The sequence below is a fragment of the Equus asinus genome, chromosome 3 (assembly GCF_041296235.1).
Source record: "Equus asinus isolate D_3611 breed Donkey chromosome 3, EquAss-T2T_v2, whole genome shotgun sequence".
NCBI lineage: Eukaryota > Metazoa > Chordata > Mammalia > Perissodactyla > Equidae > Equus > Equus asinus.
Genome location: NC_091792.1, coordinates 15,313,211 through 15,337,356, shown reverse-complemented (window position 1 = coordinate 15,337,356; position 24,146 = coordinate 15,313,211). Strand labels below are relative to the sequence as shown.

At 40.0% G+C, this 24,146-nt stretch overlaps 2 long non-coding RNA genes across 3 annotated transcripts in view; one reads left to right on the top strand and one right to left on the bottom strand.

The window, feature by feature from the left end:
• The window catches only part of LOC123284238 (uncharacterized), an 84,363-nt gene extending 65,015 nt beyond the window's left edge, over positions 1–19,348 (bottom strand). The window contains exons 1-4 of the long non-coding RNA XR_011501878.1: positions 19,228–19,348; positions 11,021–11,173; positions 10,051–10,310; positions 6,889–7,117 (exon numbers count right to left, since the gene is read on the bottom strand). This is a non-coding gene — a long non-coding RNA (uncharacterized lncRNA). The remainder of the gene's footprint in view (positions 1–6,888; positions 7,118–10,050; positions 10,311–11,020; positions 11,174–19,227) is intronic.
• Positions 19,349–23,538: 4,190 nt separating this feature from the next.
• The window catches only part of LOC139044770 (uncharacterized), a 60,884-nt gene continuing 60,276 nt past the window's right edge, over positions 23,539–24,146 (top strand). The window contains exons 1-2 of one of the 2 annotated variants that reach the window (XR_011501880.1): positions 23,539–23,836; positions 23,957–24,055. This is a non-coding gene — a long non-coding RNA (uncharacterized lncRNA). Of the gene's footprint in view, positions 24,056–24,146 lie in introns of both variants that reach the window. The other variant, XR_011501879.1, reaches the window with a different exon arrangement.

Sequence of the window (24,146 nt, the reverse complement as noted above, 5' to 3'; positions counted from 1 at the left end):
TTTGGATGAAGTCAGAAACACACTGCAGAATTCCTCCCCCGTGAAAGCGCTGATATAATTCAAGCAGCCGTAACATCATAGAATGCTCACGAAGATAAAATTAAATAAGGCTCAGGAAAATACCTTGCAAAGTGTTTACACATTTGACAGTATAGGACTTATTTTGAAACATTTTGCCACTGGTGACACTTAGCTGAACTCCCATTCACCTCATCCTGCTCATGACAAATAGCTCATCTGGGAACCTCTTTTCTGCAACTCTGGCCTCAATGAATTGTATTTTAGTACACAGTTTCCTAGTAAATCAAAAAATGTTCCTAGTAGTTGCCACAGAAGAAAGATTTGAGGTTGCAGCACTTTAATTAAACACATCAATTAAATCATCTTTTTTAGCTGTCTCTGATCATGTCTTCTCCTTTCAAAAGTTGACCATTATTTTCTGCATAATATAGCCCTCCTCGGTATAGTCTCAGTGTTTTCACCAATTCTGTATTATTTAGCTTTTCTCCTCTCCTTCTTCTGCTCTCTTCATCAGGTCAAGCCTAGTAATGGCTCAGACATTTTGGCCTCTGTTGCTTCTGCTTTTAATGCTGGAACTTCTTTCTTCCTGTTAAGGACTCAACAAACAAACGAACAAGAGCAAAACCCCTTGCTTTTGTCTGCCTGGCATCTATCCTCCTTCCTCTGGTATCAGATCTCTTTTTGTTTGGGAATCACTACTTGACCAGCGCTCAGTCCTCATGGTCAACTGAGGATGGTCTCACTTCCTCCCTGCTCCAGTGGTAGAAACAACACAAGCCAGAGCATGAAGAAACCTTCCTGTGACTTTTGTTGTAATTATTTAGAGAGAAATGTTCTCTTCCTACTGGGGTTGCTAAGCTGAGAGGGTTTAGGCTGGAGCTGCCAGTGGTGATCTTTGCCACTCTTTGGGGAGTGCTTTCTGAGACAGAGAAAAGCGAAGTGAGAGAGAGGGAGAGACACTGTGCCTGAAGGTTCACCAATGAACCTAATTATATGAGCCAATAAATTCCCCTTTATATTTAAGCTAATTTCAGTTGTATTTATGTCACTTATGACCTGAAGACCCTTAAATTAAGATTCCTCAATCTCAGCACTTTAAATTACCTTAAAAATAACTTTCATAAAAGAAGGAGAGTATCCTGATCCTCACTAAACCCCTAGTTAAATGAAACTGAGGTGTGAAACTCCCTCTGCAGCACTCTCTCTGGCTAACCATCTGTGGAAAACAAGAATGCAGAATCCGCTTCTCTCATCTTTGAAAAACAAGCCTGGTCAGGTTACGAAGCCTACCAGTCAGGTTACAGCATTAGCTCCTGACTGTAGGATGGCCACTTGCAGGTCGCAGAGCCAGATGTGGAGTCCACCCCCACCCCCACCCCAAACATGCCTTGTAGTAAAAGCACCATCACCACAGAAATAGCAGAAAGGACCAAAGCCATGTAGAAAGTTACACGGAGTAAAAGGTCCTGAGATCCCACAATATTTGCACTACTTATATTTTCTTTGACAATCAGGAAATACTACTTTGTCAAACACTCATCAGCACCATATTAGAACAAATAGAATCTGGGGTCATAAACTCCATTTTATCTGATCTGGAATCCACTGCTGCTCCACAGAGCTGGGAAATCCATCTGGGCTGGACTGAATATTATTTCTCCCTATTTCCTTCCACAAGAGTGAGGATGGCCATGGCCACCACATCTGCTGTTTCAAATCAGAGGTTTATTCTAATCATTTTTAAAATAAAACAAGTAATAATGTATCTTTATTTCCTGTTTACCATGTTAATCCATAATCTGAGACTAATTGCCAAAGGCCTGGTTTTTATTATTGCCATCACTATAAATGAATGGCAAAATCATCAAAGCTAGAGAAAAGAGGAGGACAATTCGCCCCTGTAATCCTCAGAATGCTCTTCAAATGGCTGGCCTGAGAAAACCAATGCTCCACATGAGAAGTGCTGAAGAGGGAGGCACTTCCAGCCCCTGGTTACCAAACTTCTTAGTTTTATTAATTCAATTAACATTCAGTGAGCACAACAAATGCTACATTGCTTAAGGGTACTTGAGTAAGTAGATCGTACCCTAAAGAGTTTAAAGTCTAGTGGGAGAGACATATACTTAAATTCACAATTACAATACAATATGACATATTCTCTGATAGGTGAATGTTCAAAAAACAGTGGGAAAGCTCTGGTTCTGGTAAAGGAAGAGTAGTTTCTATTCAATCAACTCTCCCATAGAAAACAATAATAAACCTTAGATAAAATATTAAAAAATCACTATTTACAGTTCACTGAAACTCAAAAGTAGGCAAAAAGTGGAGAGGTTTGGCTCTTGAAAGAAGGAAACTACGCTGAGTGAGAGCTACGTTTATGACTTTTACCTTGAGGGCTCCTCCTGTCCATGAAGTGTGGTGCAATCAGAACTCAATCAGAAGGTTTCAGTCTATTGTTTTGAGGTATCAGAAGACATGGTTTAGGGTGTTAGAGTAGCTGGGAATTGGAGGAGGAAAGACCAAAAAGGAGGGAGCACAAGTAGAAAGCCTCTAAATCTGCACATAAACTGCCCCAAATCCTTGGATGGCCCCTGAATTGTGTATGCACAGAGCAGATGTCAAGGAGCCCAGTGGATAGCAATATATGGAAGGCTGAGCAGAGGTGTCAACTAGTGTTCACTTCAGTGGAGACAGGTTGGCATGCAGATCATTCCCACCAAGTTAGAGAGACTTGGTAAACATTTTGGGTTTTCTCAAAACCCCAGAAGGGCTATGCTTTAGCAGTAAAGACTATATTAAAGGACTAAGATTCACCCTAAGACTAAACCAAAACAAACTCACCCTAATAAAATGTAAAATCAAGCCTTCACAAATTCAAGTGATGAGCCAGTAATTTAAATGTCTGCTATAACAAATATTAACCTTCTTTAGAGAAAGACAGCAGAATGCAGAGTCTCTACAATGTATCATACATAATATCAGCATAAAAAAATTAGTAGATATGCAAAGAAATAGGAAAATGTGACCCACAGGCAAGAGAAAAAGCATTCAAGAGAAAATAGACCCCAGGATAATCCAAATATTGGTATTAGCAGCCAACAATCTTAAAGCAACCATTATAAATGTGTTCAAGGACTTAAAGGAAAAATGGTCCTAATGAGTAAATAGATTAGAATCTCAGTAGAGACATGGAAACTATAAAGCTTATGGAAATTTTAAAACCAAAAATTATAATATCAGAAGTAAAAGAATTTTATGGGGATGGGCTTAACAGATTGAAGATAGCAGAACTTGTATACAAATATTTGAACTTATCCCATTTGAAAAACACAGAGAAAGAAAATTGAAGAATGAACAGAAGCTTGGGGACATATGAAACAATATTAATTGGTCTAAGATGTGAAATTGGAGTCCCAAAGGGAGAGAAGAGAGATAATGAAGCAGTGAAGCAGAAAAAATATCTATAGAAATAGTGGCCAAAATTTTCCCTAATTAGGTGAAAAACATGAATATATAGACGTAAGGAGCTTAGAGGAACTCAAGTAAAATAAACACAAAGAAGATCACATCTATACATCATAGTCAAACTGCTGAAACCAAAGATAAAGTGAAATTTTTAAGAGTATTCAGAGAAGAAGAAAACGTTATATGCAGGGGAATGGCAATAAGAATGATGTCTGACTTCTCATCAAAAACAATGGACAATAGAAGACAATGAAAAAACACGCTTAAGATGCTTAAAAAAATGTCAACCCAAAATTCTATATTCATTAACAATATCCTTTAAAAATGAAGGCAAAATAAAAGCATTTCCAAATAAATAAAAGCCTATAGAATTGCTAAAAGAACTATTTTAAAAAGTTCTTTAAACTAAAAAGATGACAGCAGATGGAAACTCAGATATACAGGAAGAAATAAAGAGCATTGGAAATGGCAGATACATGGGTAAATGTAAAATAATATTGTTTTTCCTTCTTGTAATTTCTTTCAAAGACAAATCTCTTTTTATTACCCCAAATTATAACATCTTATTGTGGAGATTATAAAAAATATGAAAACAACAGTGCACAAGATGGTGTGGTAGTAACTTGAATTACATTGTTTTGGGGTTCTTAAATTGAATATGAAATGGTCCAATATTCACTCATACAGACTATGATAAGTTAAGGAAGCATGTTATAATCTTAGTAGCAACTAAAAAGGATTTAAAAAGGAATAGCTAAAAATAAGGGGAATTAAAATGGAATAGTAATAATATTTAATTAACCTAAAAAAAGTCAAGAAGGGAGGAATACAAGAACAAAAAGCAGATGGGACAAAGAGAAAACATATAGGGAAATGATAGACTTAAATTCAATGATATATAACTGATTACTAAACCTTCTACTTAAAAGCAGAGACTGCTAGACTGCATAAAAAAAATAAGACACAACTATATCCTTTCTACAAGAGACCCTGTAGATATAAAAACAGATAAGCTCAATGTAAAGGGATGGAAAAAGATATGTGATAAAAACAACAACTATAAGAAGGTATTGTGCCTATGTTAATATCAGACAAAATAGATTTAAAAACAAGAAGTACTACCAGTGAAAGAGATGAACATTTCCTAATGATAAAAAAAATCACTTCTTCGAGAAGACAACATAAATGTGTATGCATCTAACATAGAGGTTTGAAATAGACGAAGCAAATACTGACAAACTAAAGGGATGAATAGGAAAATCTACAGTTGTAACTGGAGATTTTTAACACATCTCTCTCAGTAATCGATAGAGCACTCAGTATACAGAAGATCTGAACAACACTATCAACCAACTTGATCTAACTACTATTTATGGAACACTACACCCAACAACTTCAAAATACACATTCTTTTTAAGTGTGTATAGAACAGACCAAGATAGGCCATATGCTAAGCCTTAAAATAAATCTCAATAAATTTTTAAAATAAATAAATTTCACAATCTTATATATTTGTTACCACAACAAGATTAAATTAGGAATCACTACTAATATATCTAGATAAGCCCCAAATGTTTGGAAATTAAGAAATGGACTTCTAAACAATCCATGAGTCAAAGAAGAGATCACAAAACAAATGATAAAATATTGTGAATTAATAGTAATAAAAATAAAACATATCAAAATTGTGGGATGTAGTTAAAAGAGTGTGTGGAAGGAAATTTTTAGCATTATATATTTATACTAGGAAAAAAGGGTCTAAAATCAATTATCTAAGATTCCACTTGGGAAGCTAGAAAAAGAGGAGCAAAATAAACTCAAAGTCAGTAGAAGGAATAAAATAATAAAGAGTAGAAATCAATGAAATAGAAAACAAATAGAGAAAATTAAGAAAACTCCAAAATTTGTTCCTTAAAAAGATTAATAAAATTGACAAATCCTTGGCAAGACTGATAAACAAAAAAGAAAGTATAGATAGCCAATATGAATAAAACAGTAGACTTCACTACAGATTCTACAGACATTATGGTAACAAATGAGTATTATTTTAAAAATTTTATATCAATGAATATTTAAAATAAGATGACATGGACAAATTCTTTCAAGATAAATTTACCAAAACTGACACAAGAAGAAATAGAAAATCTGAAGAGTTCTATACCTACTTAAGAAATGGAATTCATAATAAAAAAAAAAGTCTCAAAAGGAACACTCCAGGCTCAGATGGTTTCCCTAGTGAATTTTATCATTCTGGAAGAAATTATATCAAGTTTACACAAACTATTTCAGAAAACAGAGGATGAGGGACGACTTCCAAGTTCATTTTATGAGGTGAGCATAACCCTGATACCAAAATTTGGGAGAAATCTTTCGAGAAAAGAAAAGCGCAGACCAATATCCTTCATAAACATAGACGCAAAAAATACTTTAAAATTGGCACATAATTATCCAGCAATATATAAACATTTATTACATCATGGCCAACTATAGTTCATACAAAGAATGCAAGGATTATTGAACATTCCAAAATCAATCAATGTAATCCACCATATTAATAGAATAAAGGAGAAAAAGCAAATTATTATTTCAATAGATGAAGAAAACGCATTTGATAAAACTTAACACCTATTCATGATGCAACAACAACAAAAAATCTCTGTAAACTAAAATAGAAGAAAATTTCCTTATTCTGATAAAGGGTAGTTTTTTAAAATGTCCTGCTAACATTAAACTTAATGGTGAACTATTAAACTCTTCACATTTAAGATTAGGAGCAAGGCAATTATGTCTACTCTCATTTTTATTCAAAATTGTTTTGGAAGTCTAAACAAGTGTAATAAGGCAACAAAGGACATAGAAAATATAAATATTGGAAAAGAAAAGCAAAACTGTTTCTATTTACAGATGATGTGATTGATTACACAGAAAACCCATGAATCTAAAAAATATACTAGAGCTAATAAGTAAATTTATCAAGGTCTCAATATACAAAATCAATTTTATATTTAACAGGAGCAAAAACTGGGAAATGAAAAATTTTAAATCTCATTCATAATAGTATCAAATTATAAAATGCTTAGCAACATATTTAATAAAGACATGCAAAACCTCTAAAATAACTTCAAAATATTGGTGAGAGAAATGTAAGAAGATCTCAACAAATGGAGAAGAACATTATGTTCATGGATTAGAAGACTGAATATTGCTAAGAGTCAATTTTCCCTAAAATTGATTTATAAATTCAACATAATTATAATCACATTCACAATTGCAACAGACTTCTTGGTAGAAGTTGGCAAGTTGATTCTAAAATTCATATGGAAATGCAAAATACCTAGAGTAGCCAAAATATTCTTGAAGAACAAAGTTGGATGTCTCATATAATCTGAATTCAAGACTTACATAGGGGCTGGCCCAGTGGCACAGCGGTTAGGTTCGTTCCACTTCAGCAGCCTGGGGTTCACCAGTTCAGGTCCTAGGTGTGGACCTATGCACAACTTGTCAAGCCATGCTGTGGCAGGTGTCCCACATATAGAGTAGAGGAAGATGGACACGGATGTTAGCTCAGGGCCAGTCTTCCTCAGCAAAAAGAGGAGGATTGGCAGCAGATGTTAGCTCAGGGCTAATCTTCCTAAAAAAAAAAGAAAGACACATAAAGTTACAATAATTAAGACAGAACAGTATTGGTGTAACGATAGACAGATGAAAGAAACAGACTGGAGAGGCCAAAAATAGACCCACACAAATACGGACAAAAGAGTAAATATCATATGATTCCATTTATATTAATTTCAAGAACAGGCAAAACTTATCTGTGGTGATAGAAATTAGAAGAAAGGTTGCTGATGGGGGGTCAGGATACAGATGGACTGGGAGGGAGCACAAGGGAATTTTCCACATCCCAGTTAGGGTGGAGTTTACATGGATGTGTATACATTTATTAAAACCCCTTGAATTATACACGTAAGGTCTTTGCATTTTACTGTGTGCAAATTTTCCTGAATAAATGAAAGCTACAATTGGAGCCTAGGGAGTAAAGAAGGCTTCCTGGAGGAGGCAGATGTTTGAAGAACAAGTAGGACTTGGTCAGGTGAAGAGTGGAGGAAAGGGATCTGAAGTAGAGAGTGTGACATTGTAGAAAGGCACAGGAAATGTGAAAGAGCACAATGCCTTCCGGAGGAGGGGTTGGAGAAGAGAGAAGGCTAGAGAAGGAAGTAGGGGCCAAATTGGAAAGGGCCTCATGGATTAAGAAGTTTGAAGTTCCTCCTGAAAGCTAGAGAAAGCCACTGGGGCATTTTATGTTGGCAAGATCAAAGTCAGAGCAAAGTTGGGAGTAGGTGTGAAGGGACATCATCCAGGATCAGGGAAGTCAGGCTCCAAGGTGTTACCAGACCAGAGTTGGTGAGGGTCCCAGCCAAGGCAGAGAAAGGAGCCTATAGGAAATGAGAACTATATAAGAGAGAGTAAGGAAGTAGAATCTACAAGTTTAATGCAGGAGCGGATGCTAGGATGGGTGAGAGGGAGATGATAAAGTTGACAGAGGAAATACTCCTAACAAACTCCATTCTTCCTACTTTCCCATTAACCTGTCATTAGCTTTTGAGAACTGACGGCACACAGGGTACCAGGGTAGGAGTTGTGAGTAAAAACTGGATGACAATTGGGTTTCTCAAGTTACCTATAATGTCAACTAAGAGAAAAGAATTAGGAAGCAAAATACGTTTTGCCTCACAAAGATCAAAGTTCTTACTCAGTATGGCAAAAGAAAAATTTTACTGTGATATAAAAATAATGTTTAATTTGCAAAAAAAAAAGCAATGGTAAAATAAATCTAACATTTATTGAATATTCACTATGTGCCAAGCACTATGTTAGGCACATTTTATGCATATCTTAATGAAACCTGGCACCAATCCTAACAGGTTGATGTAATAAATGTCCCATTTTTCAGAGCAGGAACTGAGGTTGCCCAAGATCACCCAGCTTGCTCGTGGTGGAAGCAGGACCCAACCACACACTGGTATCTGCCTTCAGTCACCTGTCTAAGGGTGTTAGTGCCAAGGTTATACCTGGTGATTTCCGTTTTCTGATCTCAGCATTCAGTGATTTAGAGGTAGAAGGTGGGACATTGTTGAAGAGAAGCCAGAATTGGGAAGGAATTAAGAGAATTGTTCTTCTTCAACGGAAACATATTCCTATGGAGTTGAACCTCAGAATATTGGAGATAATAAAAATCCATCTGTTATGGGCTGAATTGTGTCCCCCCAAAATTCCTATGTTGAAGCTCTAACCCCTAGTACCTCAGAATGTGCCTGTATTTGGAGATAGGGCCTTAAAAGAGGTGGATAAGTTAAAATGAGGTGATAAATTAAAAATTAGGGTGAGCCCTAATCCAATCTGTCTGGTGTCCTGACAAGAAGAAGAAATTTGGTTGGGTGCCCACAGGGAAAAGGCCACGTGAGGACACAGTAAGAAGACTGCCCTGCAAGCTAAGGAGGGAGGCCTTGGGAGAAACCAAAATGCCGACACATTGATCTTGGACTTCTAGCCTTCAGAACTTCGAGAAAAAAATTTCTGGCTTCAGCCACCCAGTCTGTGGTATTTTGTTAGCATAGACTGCAAACTAATCATCCATCTATCCATCCATCCACCCACCTATGCATCCATTCCTTTGTTCTACTACATTATGTGCTAAGCTCAAGAGATACATAAAACACTAAAGAAGAAATATTCCCTTCTCTCCTAAAGAGAAAAATGAGTAAAGAACAATTACAGCATATGGGGATAAGTGTTCTGACAGCTTTATGCTCAGTGGAGGGCATGAGACAAGGTGTCCTGGGGGAAGTGACATTTAAATCGGAGGCTAAAGGACTTGTAGGAGTTACTTGGTCTAGAAGAAGGTTTCTCAACCTTGTAACTATAGCCATTTGGGGGCACATAATCATTTGTTGTGAGAGCTTGTCTTGTGCATTACAGGATATTTAGTAGTATCCCCGGCCTCTACCCTCTAGATGCCAGTCGAACCCCAAACCCCAAGTTATGACAATCAAAAATGTCTCCAGACATTGCCAAATGTCTCCTGAGGGGCAAAACCACCCCCAGTTGGTCTAGTGGGTGGGTATGGGCTTAGAGAAACTAAGGCTCAGAACGGCTCAGTGATTGATACAAGACTGTGAACTGGTCAGTGTAACCAGAAGCAAGTGCAACAGCGGTGGCAGTGGCAGTAAATGCAAATCCAGAAGAAATCTTTAATGTGAGGCTTGTTTTGTGTGTGTGTGTGTTTCAAGAGAAATAATAGCAAGCTTTTGCCTACTGTAGCATTTGAGACTGTGGGTCTCCAACGTGTTAAGGGTTTATTTCCTAGTGCCTGGAGTAGCAAAACCAGGACTAAATGCTGGACCAAACCTGAAACAAGAGGGAATCTGTTGTCTATTTACATTTTTTGAAAAAATAGCCTAAGATTTATGCTTTGGTGACTAATAATTAGCCAATAATTTTGCCTGTGTGTATTTGAGGAGCAGTTGCTGAACCTGAGAAATGTTGGCCAGCATTGCCATTACTTACTGTGACAGGGAAGCAGCCAGTGGACCCCTCCTGGCTGGTGGGACAGTCCTCTGTGGCAGGAGGTGCTGTTAAGAAAGCATCTAGGGGCCAGCCCGGTGGTACAGTGGTTAAGTGCGCACATTCCACTTTGGCAGCCTGGGGTTCGCCAGTTCAGGTCCCGGGTCTGGACATGGCACCGCTTGTCAAACCATGCTGTAGTGGGCGTCCCACATATAATGTATAGGAAGGTGGACACGGATGTTAGCCCAGGGCCAGCCTTCCTGAGCAAAAAGAGGAGGATTGGCAGCGGATGTTAGCTCAGGGCTAATCTTCCTTAAAAAAAGAAAAAAGAAGAAAAAAGAAAGCATCTAGATATGTGGGGACCGATGCTCAGTGTAAACACTGTAAACATTACAGCTTGCTGGCAAAGTTGTTTGCTCAGAATTATATTTAAATGTAAGCAAGAGTGAAATGATCCAATGAGGTTAACTTGTTTTTTAGGTTCCCAGTTTATGGTAAACTTTGCCTGGTGCCAGTGGGTACCTGGCATTTCTTACTGAAGCACTGAGCTCCACAGGGCATCAACAATGGAAACATGAAAAGAGTTCTCTCTTATTGCTATGGAGGGTAAATTCAGGATATATGCCTCAGAATCAGAATTGTAGGTTTTAGAGCTCCTTTTTGGGACCTGATTGAAAAAAACGCTTCCTCTAAGAAGCCTTGTATGGTCACGTTGGACCCTGTGCTGCCTTCACACTCTCCTCAGTCCTTATGTAGACCAGTTGACCTTGCCCGGGAGGTACTGGACAAATGCTGATGAGAATGAGGTTTCCTTGTGTGTTTCCCGGTCTTTGAGGAGGATGAGGCATTCCTTTGGATTCTGTCTCTACTCCACCATCCCAATCCCCCTGTCAGTGTCCCACTTGCCAACAGAGATCCTACAAGACCCATTAGGACTTGATCGTTTGCACTGCAGGGGTGGATGGTTCACCTGTGTGTGGTTGGAGCAGAGGAGGAACCTTCTCCCAGACCTATCTGAAGGGTCTTCCTCGCTCCTTTCAGTAGCCCCTGAGGTCATGGCAGGGAATCGCTGAAGGTTCCATACAGCACATCTGAAAATCCTTGTTCTAGTCCAATGGTCAGGCTACAGACAAGAAAACAGAAGGTCAAAGGGCCTAACTGACCTGGCCAGGCAACAGACCTCTGGTTGGCATTGCCCAAATCAGAATCTGCATTCCTTCCTCACCTAGCCCAGGGTGCTCTGAAACACCCCTCTCAGAGACTAAAGTATTTCCTGCCGTAGGCTCCTGGGAGAGATGCTGGTTGGACACAGAGGGCAAGGGTCAAATATTCCTGACATAAACATAGAAATGGTAAAAAACGTTGGTCGATTGAAGACTTAAGCAGTATTAATGAAATAAATCAATTCAACATGGGCACCACTCCCATTGGTCATTATGGCACCAAACACTACCTATGACCAGCTCTCACTCAGCTTCTCAGGTTAAAATCATAAGGGCTGGTTACTGAGCCATGCACTATACACTGCTCACCCAGCAGCCTTAGAGATGCGGTCAGATCCACCCAAAGACTGTTCTTTCCACATTCCACATGGGTGTACTGTTAATAGGGACAATAAAAACTGCAACTCCAGGTAGACAGTCTGTTTGTTTTGAAGGCGATGTTAATAGGGACAATAAAAACTGCAACTCCAGGTAGACACTCTGTTTTGAAGGCGATGCTCTTCAGACTGTGCTACCCCAAAATATGCCACTACAGGAGAGGAAAAAAAAATCCTTTTCCCTCGACCTTCCTAGGTTCACTGGCTGGGACCCTGTAAATTAGACTGACAAAAGACAGATTAATAAGAGAAAAGCATACAAATTTATGTAATCTAAGTTTTACGTGATGTGGGAGGCTTCATAAGAAAATGAAGACCTGAAGATGTGGTTAAGCATGAGCATTTTCATACGAGGTTTGATGAAGTGTGGGAAGTCATGGGAAAATGTGATAGGACAAAAGGGTATGAGCTAAGGGAAGTAAACTGGGGGACACTTAGCAAGGCCTGTTGGTTTGGATTCTGCTTCGTGTCCTTCTGTCTTCAGAGATAAGGACACTCCTTTCCTCCAGGTATAGGAAGGGCACATCTCACATGACGGTCTTAAGACCTCCTTCAGGGGTGGTCAGAGAATCCTTCCTGCATCTGCCGTTTCTCAAATTCCTTCAGCTTAAAATATTCAATGAACCAAGGTGCTGTATTTTAGGGTAGCAAGTCCTGAACCCTGTTACCACTTTGGCAGAAGGATTATTTTGAGCTGAAGACATTTGAGATTCAACAGATGCAGAAAGAAACCTTCCCAGAGCTTCCCTTATCTGACTAGAAGCAGAAACTCTCTGGAAGTAAAGACTGTCATGAAACCCCATCCCAGGGAGTCTTATGGCCATGAAGAAGACGGAAACTTGGCACTGAGATGGACCTGCACAAACAAACCTTGCTAAGACAGCCCTTATCTCCCATTAGTTTCCTCCATATATTTGTCTTCCCATAGTTTGCTGCCCTTGGAAGCCCAAAACCCATTTCCTTTGTCCTGTCATGTCTCCACAATTTATCACTCTTCGTTAAAAATGATATATATGCTCTCAGGCCTATCCACTTCTTTGGGTCTTCACTTCTTTTCTAGGAAGGCCCTCAAGTCTGGTAAAAATTAACATAAAATAAAATTTATATGCATTTTCTTCTGTTAATCTGCCTTTTGTCAAGCTAATTTGCAAGGCCCCAGGCAAGGAACCTAAGAGGGTAAGGACATTTTCCCCACTATGGGTTTGTTTGTCCTTTTTGTTCACTATGTTCATTATTCATCTGTGTTCAGTGATTATTAACATTTTGCCATGTTTGCTCTATCTACCTATTCATCTGAAACAGGGGCCAAATTGTTTTAACTATACTCAGTTGTCTGTTTGCAAAGGTAGTCAGATAATGCATTACTAAAGCCATCCTACACATAACATCTCTGAGATTTGGGTCACCATGGTAACTGGCGAGTGCTAGAGTTTTTCAGGAACTGAGAGTCAACCCCTCGTCCAGTTCAGGTGATTGAGACCACCAACCCATCAACTGGGCTTGTGCAAATGCTTGACAAGTGACCGTTTTTGATGTCAAGGAGCTAAAAACTTCACACTCAGATCATAGTACTGCTGCCATCTTATGAACATATGTCCTATGAAGAAGCATGAAGCTTGATTATGCTTGCCCAGATCATCAATTACCTCACTTCTCCTTACCTCCAATCATCTATTCCCACACTTCAGACCACCCATCCCCTTATCGCGTAAATATCCCCAAGTCCCCATTTTCGAGGAAGCTGATCTGAGATTGATTCTTCCACCTCCTCGCTTAGCTGCCTTGCAATTAAATCCTTTCTCTTTGCAAACTTGTCATCTTGGTGATTGGCACAATCATGTGGCAGGCGAAATGAACCTGTCTGTAACACATCTATCCATCCATGCATGCGTTCATGCATTCATGATCCATCTATCCATTTAGCTATTTATTTATTTTTCTGAATCATTTGAGAGTTACGTATAGATATTATGCCACTTCATCTCTAACTACTTCAGCAAAAATCTCCCAAAACAAAGGCTTTCTGCTATACAAACATGATTATTACACTTAGAAATCTAACACTGAACTAATACTGTTATTTAATAGCTTGCTACACAAAGTGTCGTCCCAGGGCCAGTAGCATCTGACTTCACTTCTAGAAACTCTTGGATGGTGTGTATGCAGGGGGTGCAACCTGTTTTAAGAAACCCTCCAAGTGTTTGTAATGCAGGCTGATGCCTGAAAGCCCCAGTTCTTGACTGAAAGAGACTTGACGACTAAACGCAACGTGTGATACCTGACTGGATTCAAATTTGGGGGGGGCTAGAATGGGGAACCAAAAGGGATATTACTGGGACAACTGGGGAAATCTGAATATGAATTGTACATTAGTCAGAGCTTCTCAGAACTGAATGTGCATGCAAATCACCAGGATCTTGTTAAAATGCAGATTCTGATTCTGAGTCTGGGGTGGGCCCTGAGAGCCTGCATTTCCAATAAGCTCCTAGGTGATGCTGATGCTGCTGGCCCTGGGATCACATTTTGAGAACTAATCTAGAACAATTCCTTAACCTTTTTGTTGTTTTTTTAAATTACATTGACTTTTTTTTTTAAAGATTGGCACCTGAGCTAACAACTGTTGCCAATCTTCTTTTTATCTCCCCAAATCCCCCCAGTACATAGTTGCATATTTTGGTTGTGGGTCCTTCTAGTTGTGGCATGCGGGATGCCGCCTCAACTTGGCCTAATGAGCGGTGCCATGGCTGCGCCCAGGATCCAAACCAGCAAAACCCTGGGCTGCCGAAGTGGAGGGCGCAAACTTAACCACCTGGCCACGGGGCTTAATTACAGGGACATTTTTGAAGAGCCCAAGCCAGCTGTATTGCAAAATATCTCACAATTTGAATGTGCATGATTGTTTCCTCACCATTAGATTCAGAGTAAACGTCTTTGCCAGGAATACAATATAGGTGATGGTGGGCCCTTCCCAGTATAGCACATCAAGAGACACGTGATTTTATTACTCTATAATGCACTTGCAGCTTCAACCTCCAGCCTTTCTTCCTCGCTCATCCAGGCCCCTTCCCAAGCAAGCCAAGGGGTCACCTGCTCTCACATTCTTCCTGGTGCTGTCAACAGCAAAGAACTAATTGGAAAGTTGAATGCCCCTTGAGACAACTTTCTTTGATCAGTCTCCCTAACTCAAACCCCAATGATACAAAACAGTACAGCCGTGTTTGTGAAAGTCTTCCCGTACTAAAGATGAATCACTAGTTTGCCTCAGAAATGAAAAGGAGACTGATTCAGACAAGCTCTGTTGCCAAAAATATCCTATGGAGGATGTTACACCAAAAACAGAAAGCAAGCAGAAGCCAAGAGAGAAACACCGAGTCTGTTATGACAGACCTACAAAAATCCTTTTGAAGATAAATATAGGTAACAGGGTTTGAACCTTCTCTGGAAACTGGCAACTAGTTCAGTGAGCGTCCTTACGTTACGTTCAAAGGAAATCTCAAAACAGAATAAGAATCTTTGGGTCCAAAGACACATATTTCACAGAGAAAACCTATGGAATTTACTGATTGAAGACAAAAATTAAGAATACATGATTTTTGTGATAAATGAGGCATTAGTTAAAGCTGACTAATAGAAAACACTTTAATACTGGATACTTTAACAATTTTCTTTCTCCCTAAAGCCCAGTACATAGTTGTATATCCTAGTTATAGGTCCTTTTAGTTCTTCGATGTGGGATGTCGCCACAGCATGGCTTGATGAGTGGTGTGTAGGTCTGCCCCCAGGATCAGAACTAGCGAGCCCTAGGCTGCAAAAGCAGAGCGTGCAAACTTAACCACTACACCACTGGGCCAGCCCCAATACTTGATTCTTTAAAGGCAAACAAAGAAACAGAGGGAGAGTAGTCCTTGAGAATAGTCCGAACAGCCATAAAAGTCCTAGTCAGTAGGAGTTGCAGCTCTCCAGTTCTATCCTTGGAACATAATTATTTTTGAGAAGGACAACGTAAGAACTGTATAATAAATCAGCCCTTCTAAGCTGGTCAGCCTGCCCCACAGGCATGCCGTGATTTCCGCTGAAGGCAAGGGTGTGGGCTGGCATATTTCCTTGCTCCCTGTGTTGGGTGGCAGCTAGTCCAGAAAAGTCTGCCAAACCAAGACGACTGGGAGAGGCAGTTTTCCCCAAAGCTGGGGACACTTTGGATCCCACTTCCATAGTCTGAGACTCTAAATATGGTGAAGTTTCCAGACACAGGCATGGCTGGAACACTCAGTCATTCCACCCCAGAAACTACAAGCATAGCGAAAGGAGAGTTTTTACCCATTACCTCCAACCTTATCTTTTAGGTCTAATGTGTTGTTATTAATTAAGGGCAGTAATAGGGAGAAAGATTTAAATACAAGTAAAGGGGGAGGGGTATAGTCAACTCCACTAAATTTAGAGGACTTTCAAAAACGTTGCCAAAGAACAAGAGCCAACTGACCTTCCTTCTCCAGTTCCTTCTCCCCTGTGCCTCTCTGGCAGTCTGCACCCCAGGCATTCTGAGCCACTTGGGTGCCTCAAGCTTGCCACACACTCTTGCCTCCATGGCTTTGTCCCTGTCGTCCCCACCTTTCAGTGGTTCACTTCGGATTAGACAGTCTCTTCTCTGAGAAGCCTCCTTGATGCCCACTCTCTCCAGGGCTGCCCCCACAGCACCCTGTGCTTACAGTCACGGGGATGTCTGTCTCTTCCACTCGACTGTGAGCTACTTGAAGGCAGAAACCCTGTCTTGTTCTATTTTGAAATTTCAGCATCTCCCTCAGTGCCAGGCACTTGGTATTAATCACTATGGACATGTACTTATTATGTGCTAGGCATTATTCTGAGTATTTTACATTGATTAATTCATTTAATGTTCATAATATTATGAAGTAAGTACTGTTATCCCCTTTTTATAGGAAACAGAGGCACAAAGGTTTTAAGTAACCTGTCCGTGGTCTCATAGCTGGTAAGTGATAGAGCCATGATTTGAACCCGGCCAGTTTGGTTCTATGGACCATGCTCTTAAACTCTAAACTCTGTTGCTCTTAACAAATACTAGATGGAAGGGCGGACAAAAGGAGATGATATACGTAAGCAGGGGTGGATGAGTGTGCAGGTTTCTAGCCAGTTAAAGAGGGCAGAGACATGAGGAAAATGTGCCCACTGTAGGTCTCTTCTAAGGAAGAGCCAATTAAGTGTAAATTTTTAGGCACAAACCATTTGACACTAAAGCAGGAACCTAGATCCTGGTAAACACATGAACGCACAAAAGTAGACACTAAGGAACCCATGGAAATAGCAGGGGTTTTAGAATCAGAGGACTAGATTTGAATCATGGTCCTGCCAATTTGGGGCCAGTTACTTTGTCTAATAATACCCACCTCAGCAGTGGAGGATATGTGAGTATCCAGCAGAGTGCCCGGAACTTAGGAATCTCCTGATAAACTTTAGTTCCTTCCCTGCTCAAGAGAAATGACATCACCTGGAGTGGCTGGCTCACTGGAGGACAGGGAGGCAGGGCTTGTCTGGACCCCCTGCCCTCTTCCTGGGACCGGGCTTCGGGCTTTGAAAAGTGAGGCTGTAAATTCCAGAATTGGTGGACGACTTACTCTCCAGCTTGGAAAAATACGCCTGTGTCTACAAATGTGATATCCTTGAGGACAGAGTGCTTGTTATTTATATTTTAACACTTTTTCTCAGATAATAAAAGTAATAAAAGCTCATCCCCCCAAAAAATTAAAGAAATACAGAGAAGTATAAAAAAGAAATGAAAGATCAGTCCATGTTTATCCTTTTGGAGGATCTTTCTTACTTTCTTACTATGTATACAAGTATGTATACATTTTACAAAATAGAAATAGGATGAATCTATATATAGCATTCTGTTATTTTCACTTGATGATATACTGTGGATAGCTCTCCTAATATATATCATCAGCTGCACAGAAACCCATTGAAAGGATATATCATAAATTATTTAACAATACTATAAGTGACATTTATATGAAACCATTATTATAAACAATATTTCAATCAAAATCTTTGTACACACATCTGTTAGCCCCTTTTCTATTATTTCCTCTTTTTAAAATCCAAAATTGGGAATTTCCAGGTTAAAGATGGAGATTTTTGTTTTGATACATATTATCACACTCCTCTAGAAAGGTGGCATTTCATCATTAGTATAGGGAAGTTATCCACACCCTCCCCAACACCGGCCATTGTTTTTAACCTTTGTCAAACAGAGCAAAGAAAAGTGATTTCTCATTTTAACTTATATTTCTTTAATTGCTAGTGCATTACACACATTTAAATGTTTATTGACCATTTGAAATTTTCTTTTGTGAATTTTTAGTTTGTGTCCTTAGCACATTTTTCCTGTCAGTTTGTAAGAGCATGTGTTCATCTTTGCATATCACCTAGCACATAGTAGTCATTCAATAAATATTTACTGAATTCCCCACTCAGCTGCAAAGATATGTTTATCCTCACAGGACACAAGGCCAGGGATTCTAAGTTCGAATCCTGACCCTGCCAAGAATTTACTAACTTTGGGAAAATTGAATTCTTGGAATCTAAAAATGCTAACCACAGTCAGACCCCAGTAGGCCTGACACCACATATCCCTAGTCCAATGCTTTAGAGAGAATACCTCCTACATAAAAATTTGCTAAAGAATAGACCAGGAATTAGAGCAAAGGCCATCCACCTGGTATCATTGGGAGGTATCACATGGCTGGCCTGTCCCCTAACATTCCTCTTTCTTGGTCTGCCAGAAGCCCAACATTCATCCTCCAGGAGCCTTTATACCTTAACAAGTCTTGAAGTAATCAAGAACTCCTAGGTTTTCTATGGGATATTTAGGAAAAGAAAAAGATGTTTTCTACCAAAATGTTATTGGATTTATATTTTAAGAAGACTTGGTCAATCCAGACCATGTAGAAAAATCCCTAAAGAAACATTGATAATGCTTCCTTTTAATATACATAATTTGTGTATATAATATATATAACCTATAGATTTATATTATATTTACTTTTAATGTTTATAAGAACATATATTTTCATTTTCTCTCTTTTTTATTTTAATGATCAGGACATTTTTATGACACAAAATAGTTTTCCAATAATAGCACCCAACATTATAACATTGTGCCTTTAGGAAAGATGGCCTCATGGGTCTGTGGTGCAGGAACCTATGGGGATGTCATCAAGAATCATTTGGACCATCATTCAACAGATAGCAGGCCCTCTAGGAAAAACGCCCTGGCATTTTATTGTCTACCTCTATACACTGCCAAGTTTTCACAAGAATTATCATTACTCACACTAACTTGTGAGAAAGAGCAAAAAATACTGTAATTTTTTAGTTCCATGAAGCCATTAATTAGAATACACACTGTTTATTTGGTAACAGCTATTTTTTAAAAACGTTTCCAGATTTCAGAAACGCAAGAAAAAAACTGTTTTGTTTTGTTTTGTTTTTTAGTATCAGGGAACCAGGAAGGCACTAGCCCCATTTTACATGACAAAACAGAAAGAAATGGAATTCCTTACCCAAAGAATCAAGATGTGAACACACGCTTCCTTGGTTCAGGGCTCTTTATAGGAGAGGTTTGCTGGAGCAAAGGGGGTAAGAAAGAGTTTGAAGTTTGAGATCAAGTCAGCCAGAGGGGAGGAGGGCCTGGCAGGAGAGGAAGCTGAGAGGCAGGGCCTCAAGCCAGGCAGGCTCTGCCCGGGCTGAGATTTCGCCTCTGGCCACCTTGTTTCTGACCATGGATTTCAGATTCTATTCCAAATACTCCAAGCTGTAGGCACGAACTGTTTTTACCTTTTATTCTCTTTTTTCATCCTGTTTTCCTTCCCAGCATCCTGCCCTACCTTCAGATACCTGTCATGCCCCCTATTTCTACCAGATATACCCACCAGAATGTTTGCAGTTTTAGAGAGATCGAAAAGACTCTTGACTCAAAGAAAATTTCCAATGGTACAACTGAGAAGCTACGATAGACAGTGGGAGAGAGATTTTTGTCTAGACACTTAAATTTATATGTCTATATGTTCCCTTAGAGTTATGACTAAAAAGAATTTGTGACCTTGGTACTTTCCTTAACAAATGTGCTAGTCTGTCCTTGGGGTGGTGATCCGGTGGCTTGTTAACGGCACCGCTGCAAAGGGTGAGGCTGAAATCTTACATAACTTTGTTTCTCTCACAAGGCTTTGCAACGCCCATTTTAGCTTTGGAATCTTGTTGCCATTGGCCTCTGTCTTCAGACAGCCAAGCTAAGCCAGATGACCCAGGGCACAGTGGCTTAAGACTTCAAGCTGGCTTCAGGGAGCTCTGCCTTCCCCTTTCTGGGGTCCTCATGTTGCAGTTGGAGCATCAGCCAGCACACAGCAGCTATGAGGCGTATACAGCAGAGTGGAGTCGCCCATGTGATAAAGGAGAACTCAACAAAAAACGTGATTTTCACTGTTGTAAATTCTGCCCCAATTTACTGCCCAACTTCCTCCCCTCTCACCCCAACGTCTCAAGAGAATAGAGACTTGCTGTCTGATAAAGTTCTTTTGTTGCCCACATGAAAGGGGTGTGGAGCAATTGCAAGCTTGCTGAAGAGCAGTCGTCTGTGGAGACAACCACAGCTTCGGTTTTCGGGCGGCCAGCCCCTATGGCTGCCTCTCTTCCTACCACCCGTGTGAGCAGGAGCAATAGTTTGTGCCAACTCCAGAACTTCAAGTGTGTCATTTCTGAAACCACAACAAGTCTCTTAAGCTTCCTGAACAAAGTGCTCAGAGTGGAAAGCCCTGAAGTTCTCTTGGGCCTCCTGAAACCACAAAGCTGATTACCGAACAAAGCCCAGAGCATCCGAGCACATGCTGCCTTCCTTGGAGCTCATCTCAGAACCTGAAAAAGTTATTGAGGGTAGCGTCTGGGGGGGAGTCGGCCTCCTCTGCTCAGAGCAGTCACACCATCTAGATAGTCTGCACCAGTGACGGTTCACAACCTTGTCAAGCACAGGGACCTACCTGTAAATATCAAAATTTTAATAATTGTATTGTTAGTAGAAGCTAATTAAGAAAATATATAATAACAAAAAGCTAGTGTGCATTCAGTAGTTCTTCTACATATATTTATATTTTACTGGTTCTGGTCATCCTCATATTTTTGAAGAATATTAGTACATTTGCACAAAACATTATTTTTTTCACTCCTGAAATTATGTGTCTAGAATCTAGTCATGGACACTTTGCAATAACTCCATGACCCACTAGAGGGCCCAGCAGAGGTGGGGAACCACTGATAAATAGCAAATACACATACATCTAGTACTTAACAGGTATAGCAACAGGTCTGCAAGCTTACGTGGAAGAGAAACAACTATGCATTTGGATGCCTTCCACTCAGTGTTTATTTAAAGGTCTGGGATTACTAACATAAATTTCTCTTGGAATGTAACACCAGGAACTATCTATATCTCTCTCTTTTTTAAAAATCATTTAAAATTTTTTTTTCAGCTTTACTGAGATATAATTGACACATAGCATTGTGTAAGTTTAGGGTTTACAACATGTTGATTTGCTATATTCATGTTTTGCAAAATGACTGCCATCGTAGCATTAGCTAACACCTCCATCCCGTCACAGGAACTGTGTGTGTATCTCTGAAGGATGGTTATGTTTTCTCCTCCCAGGCAATGCAAACTATATAATTCATGTATTGCCAGTTTTCCCTTAGCTATGAGGAAATTTAGAACTAAATGTAATGCTCAGTTGTGGCAATCACCATGTGCAAAAGTCCCCATACTTTCTGCTCTTTCCTCAAGATTGCTTCTAGTCTGCCCTTTTTATTTTTCAAATGTTTCTCTGAAAGTGATAACGATTGCAGGCCTCCTCATCTCATTGGAATTAGATGGGCATAAGTTATACACAAGGACCAAGGCCCTCCTTTGGCCAGGAGCTTCCAAGGTAGTTAAAAAGAGGAAGATGGCCCACACAGGGGCTTCCTCTGCGCCACTGAGCTGTTCTGCTGACATCTCCTCTGCTTAGCGTATGTGTGTGGACCAATGTCATCCAATTTCCTAGGCTACATTTCTCTGAGATGATCTGGAGTGTAGGGGACAGTGGTGGCTGAGCAATGTGACTCAATATCACAATTCACAACATCCAGCCTACACAGGGCTGCAAAGCAAAGCAAAACCTTGTCTGTCCTACAGAATTCAAGAGAGCTGACCATACATAGATGGACAGCAAAAGCAGCCCCTACAAGGTGCCAGGGGCTCTCCCCAACATTCTCACTGGCAGGCTCTCCTGACCACTCTTCCAGGAAAACTACGACTTCCTTCTTTTCTATTTTATTTCTTATCTGACCTGTTGCCCCTGCTCAGTTCCAGCCTCTCTCCTCTGTGTCCTTTGTTCCCAACCTGCCTCTTGCTGCCAACAGACTAATCCATCTAACCACCAGGGGGCAGTGCAGATAAAGAAACTATGGGTAATGACCTTGCTGCTCTAGGCTAGAAAGTTATAGTTCTGAGATCATTCTATAGACTGTGCTTCAGAAACTTGTCTTTCTCCATCATTTTTTCTCCCTCCCCACTTTTAAACTCACATTCTAGTTAGGTGCACACTTGCAAATCTATATTTGTATCAATGGTTTTATAAATAGGTTGTCCTGGATTCTGTCAAAGTTCTCTTTACTAAGATGTCACTTAATACATGGTTCTGTTACTTGTGTATCAAAATAGAGACCCAAAGGCCATTACATCTAACTGAGGCCTCCTTTGGGTACAAACCACAAAGTTTTGGTGATTTATTAGAACTAAACTTCTTCAGAGGTGTTGTGAGAGTACTGCAGAGTAAGGGGGTCTCTTGAACTTGAAAGGAAGCTACCATCCTGTGGGTAAGAATTACTTACCTATAAATATCCATTCTGCTCAGTAACTTCCCTCTTTATTATAAATAAAGGCCCTTGGGATCTGATCTGTATATTGTGAGCTTGGTTACTGTGAGTCAGAGCCCCCAAGCCAGCTCTGGCAGGCTCCAGCTGCTGTGTGGAGCAGGGTGACTCCCAGGCCTTCGGTCAGGAGCAGCTGCTGTGCTCCAGTGCCTCTAAGTGTCTGCTCTTATGATGTGCACAGAGTATTTGCTTTGCTTTCATTTTAAGAGTTCGTCACTAAAATAAAGGTACTGGCAGAGGAGGGTAAGTATTATGACACACATGGCCATGCCTCAGTCTATAATTCAAACTGTGGCTACTGTTTAAACGCTAATGAGCACCAGAGGGTTACTAGGCATTTTCTAGAAAACAGAGATAAAGACGAGGCCTGCAATCTCACCTTTAGATCAGAAGAGAGAACCAGTCACCGCTAAGGAATTTGGCCTTGTCTCCTTAGAAAGGAACCTGAACTGACCAAGAGACTTAGGATTTCACGAAGGTACATGGTTCCCAGAAGAGTGTTGGGAAATATTTGAAAAAGAAAAGGATGATTTGATATTCAAAGTATGGCGAGATCTTCTAGGTGTCTTACATTAGGATACAAAGATTCATTAAGACTGAAAAGAAAGGATCAAACTGCCAGGTAATTTAGAGCAAAGAAAGCAGGTTACAATCAAGGGAGACAGCACCCCATCTCCCAGGTTCTCTAGGAAGGTAGGGACCTCGCTTACATGGGTGCTTTATTCCAAGTTACAAAACTACCTCCGGTCAGAAAGAGATGAGAAGTCTGAGTTTTTTCCCTCCAGATAAAGTCAATTAGAGTGATAGAGGGTCACTCTAATTACCAAGAAAAGTTAGGACAAACAACGTGTGATGAATGGTGCTTCCAATCCTCTTATCTGAGGACTAGTTGTGTATCTTGGAAAGTGCGGAATGGGTTATATCTGCTTGGCTATAGAAGGGGGTGAGATTTCTTTCTGTCTTTGCAATCTTTTAGCAGATTGCCTGTGATGTGCATCCCATTCAAGTATAATGCTTATTCAACAATAAAACTGTTTTCTTTCTCTAAAAGAAAAGAAAACAGGTTAGGAAAGAATAGGAAAGGAAGGGAAATTTATGGAGGGGAGAATATGAATATGGGCACTTTACTTGGATTTCCACAGCCACCCTACGAGGGAGGTATTATTATTACTACCCTCCTACAAAGGAGTTGTATAAATTGAACAGGTGAAGGTCAGTAATTTTCCTAGTTTCCCAGTGAAAGAGGGGAGATTCTAATCCAGCCCATGTTCTAAATTGCTAGCATGCTCTTTTAACTCGAGAGTCTTAACCACGATGCTGTCCTTCCTCCAGAAGCGTCTGTGAATCTAGAGCAAGTTAAGGACAGGCAGGACAGAGGCTCAAGGGAGGCGGTCCCGGATCTGTCTTCTCAGCAGTCCTGCCACGTGATAGGTGAGTATAATTTATTTTAGTTTCTCTGGTAATAAATCTCTGTTTCTTTTATGCCAGTACTGTGTACTCAAGGGTCCTTCAGCCCATTGCA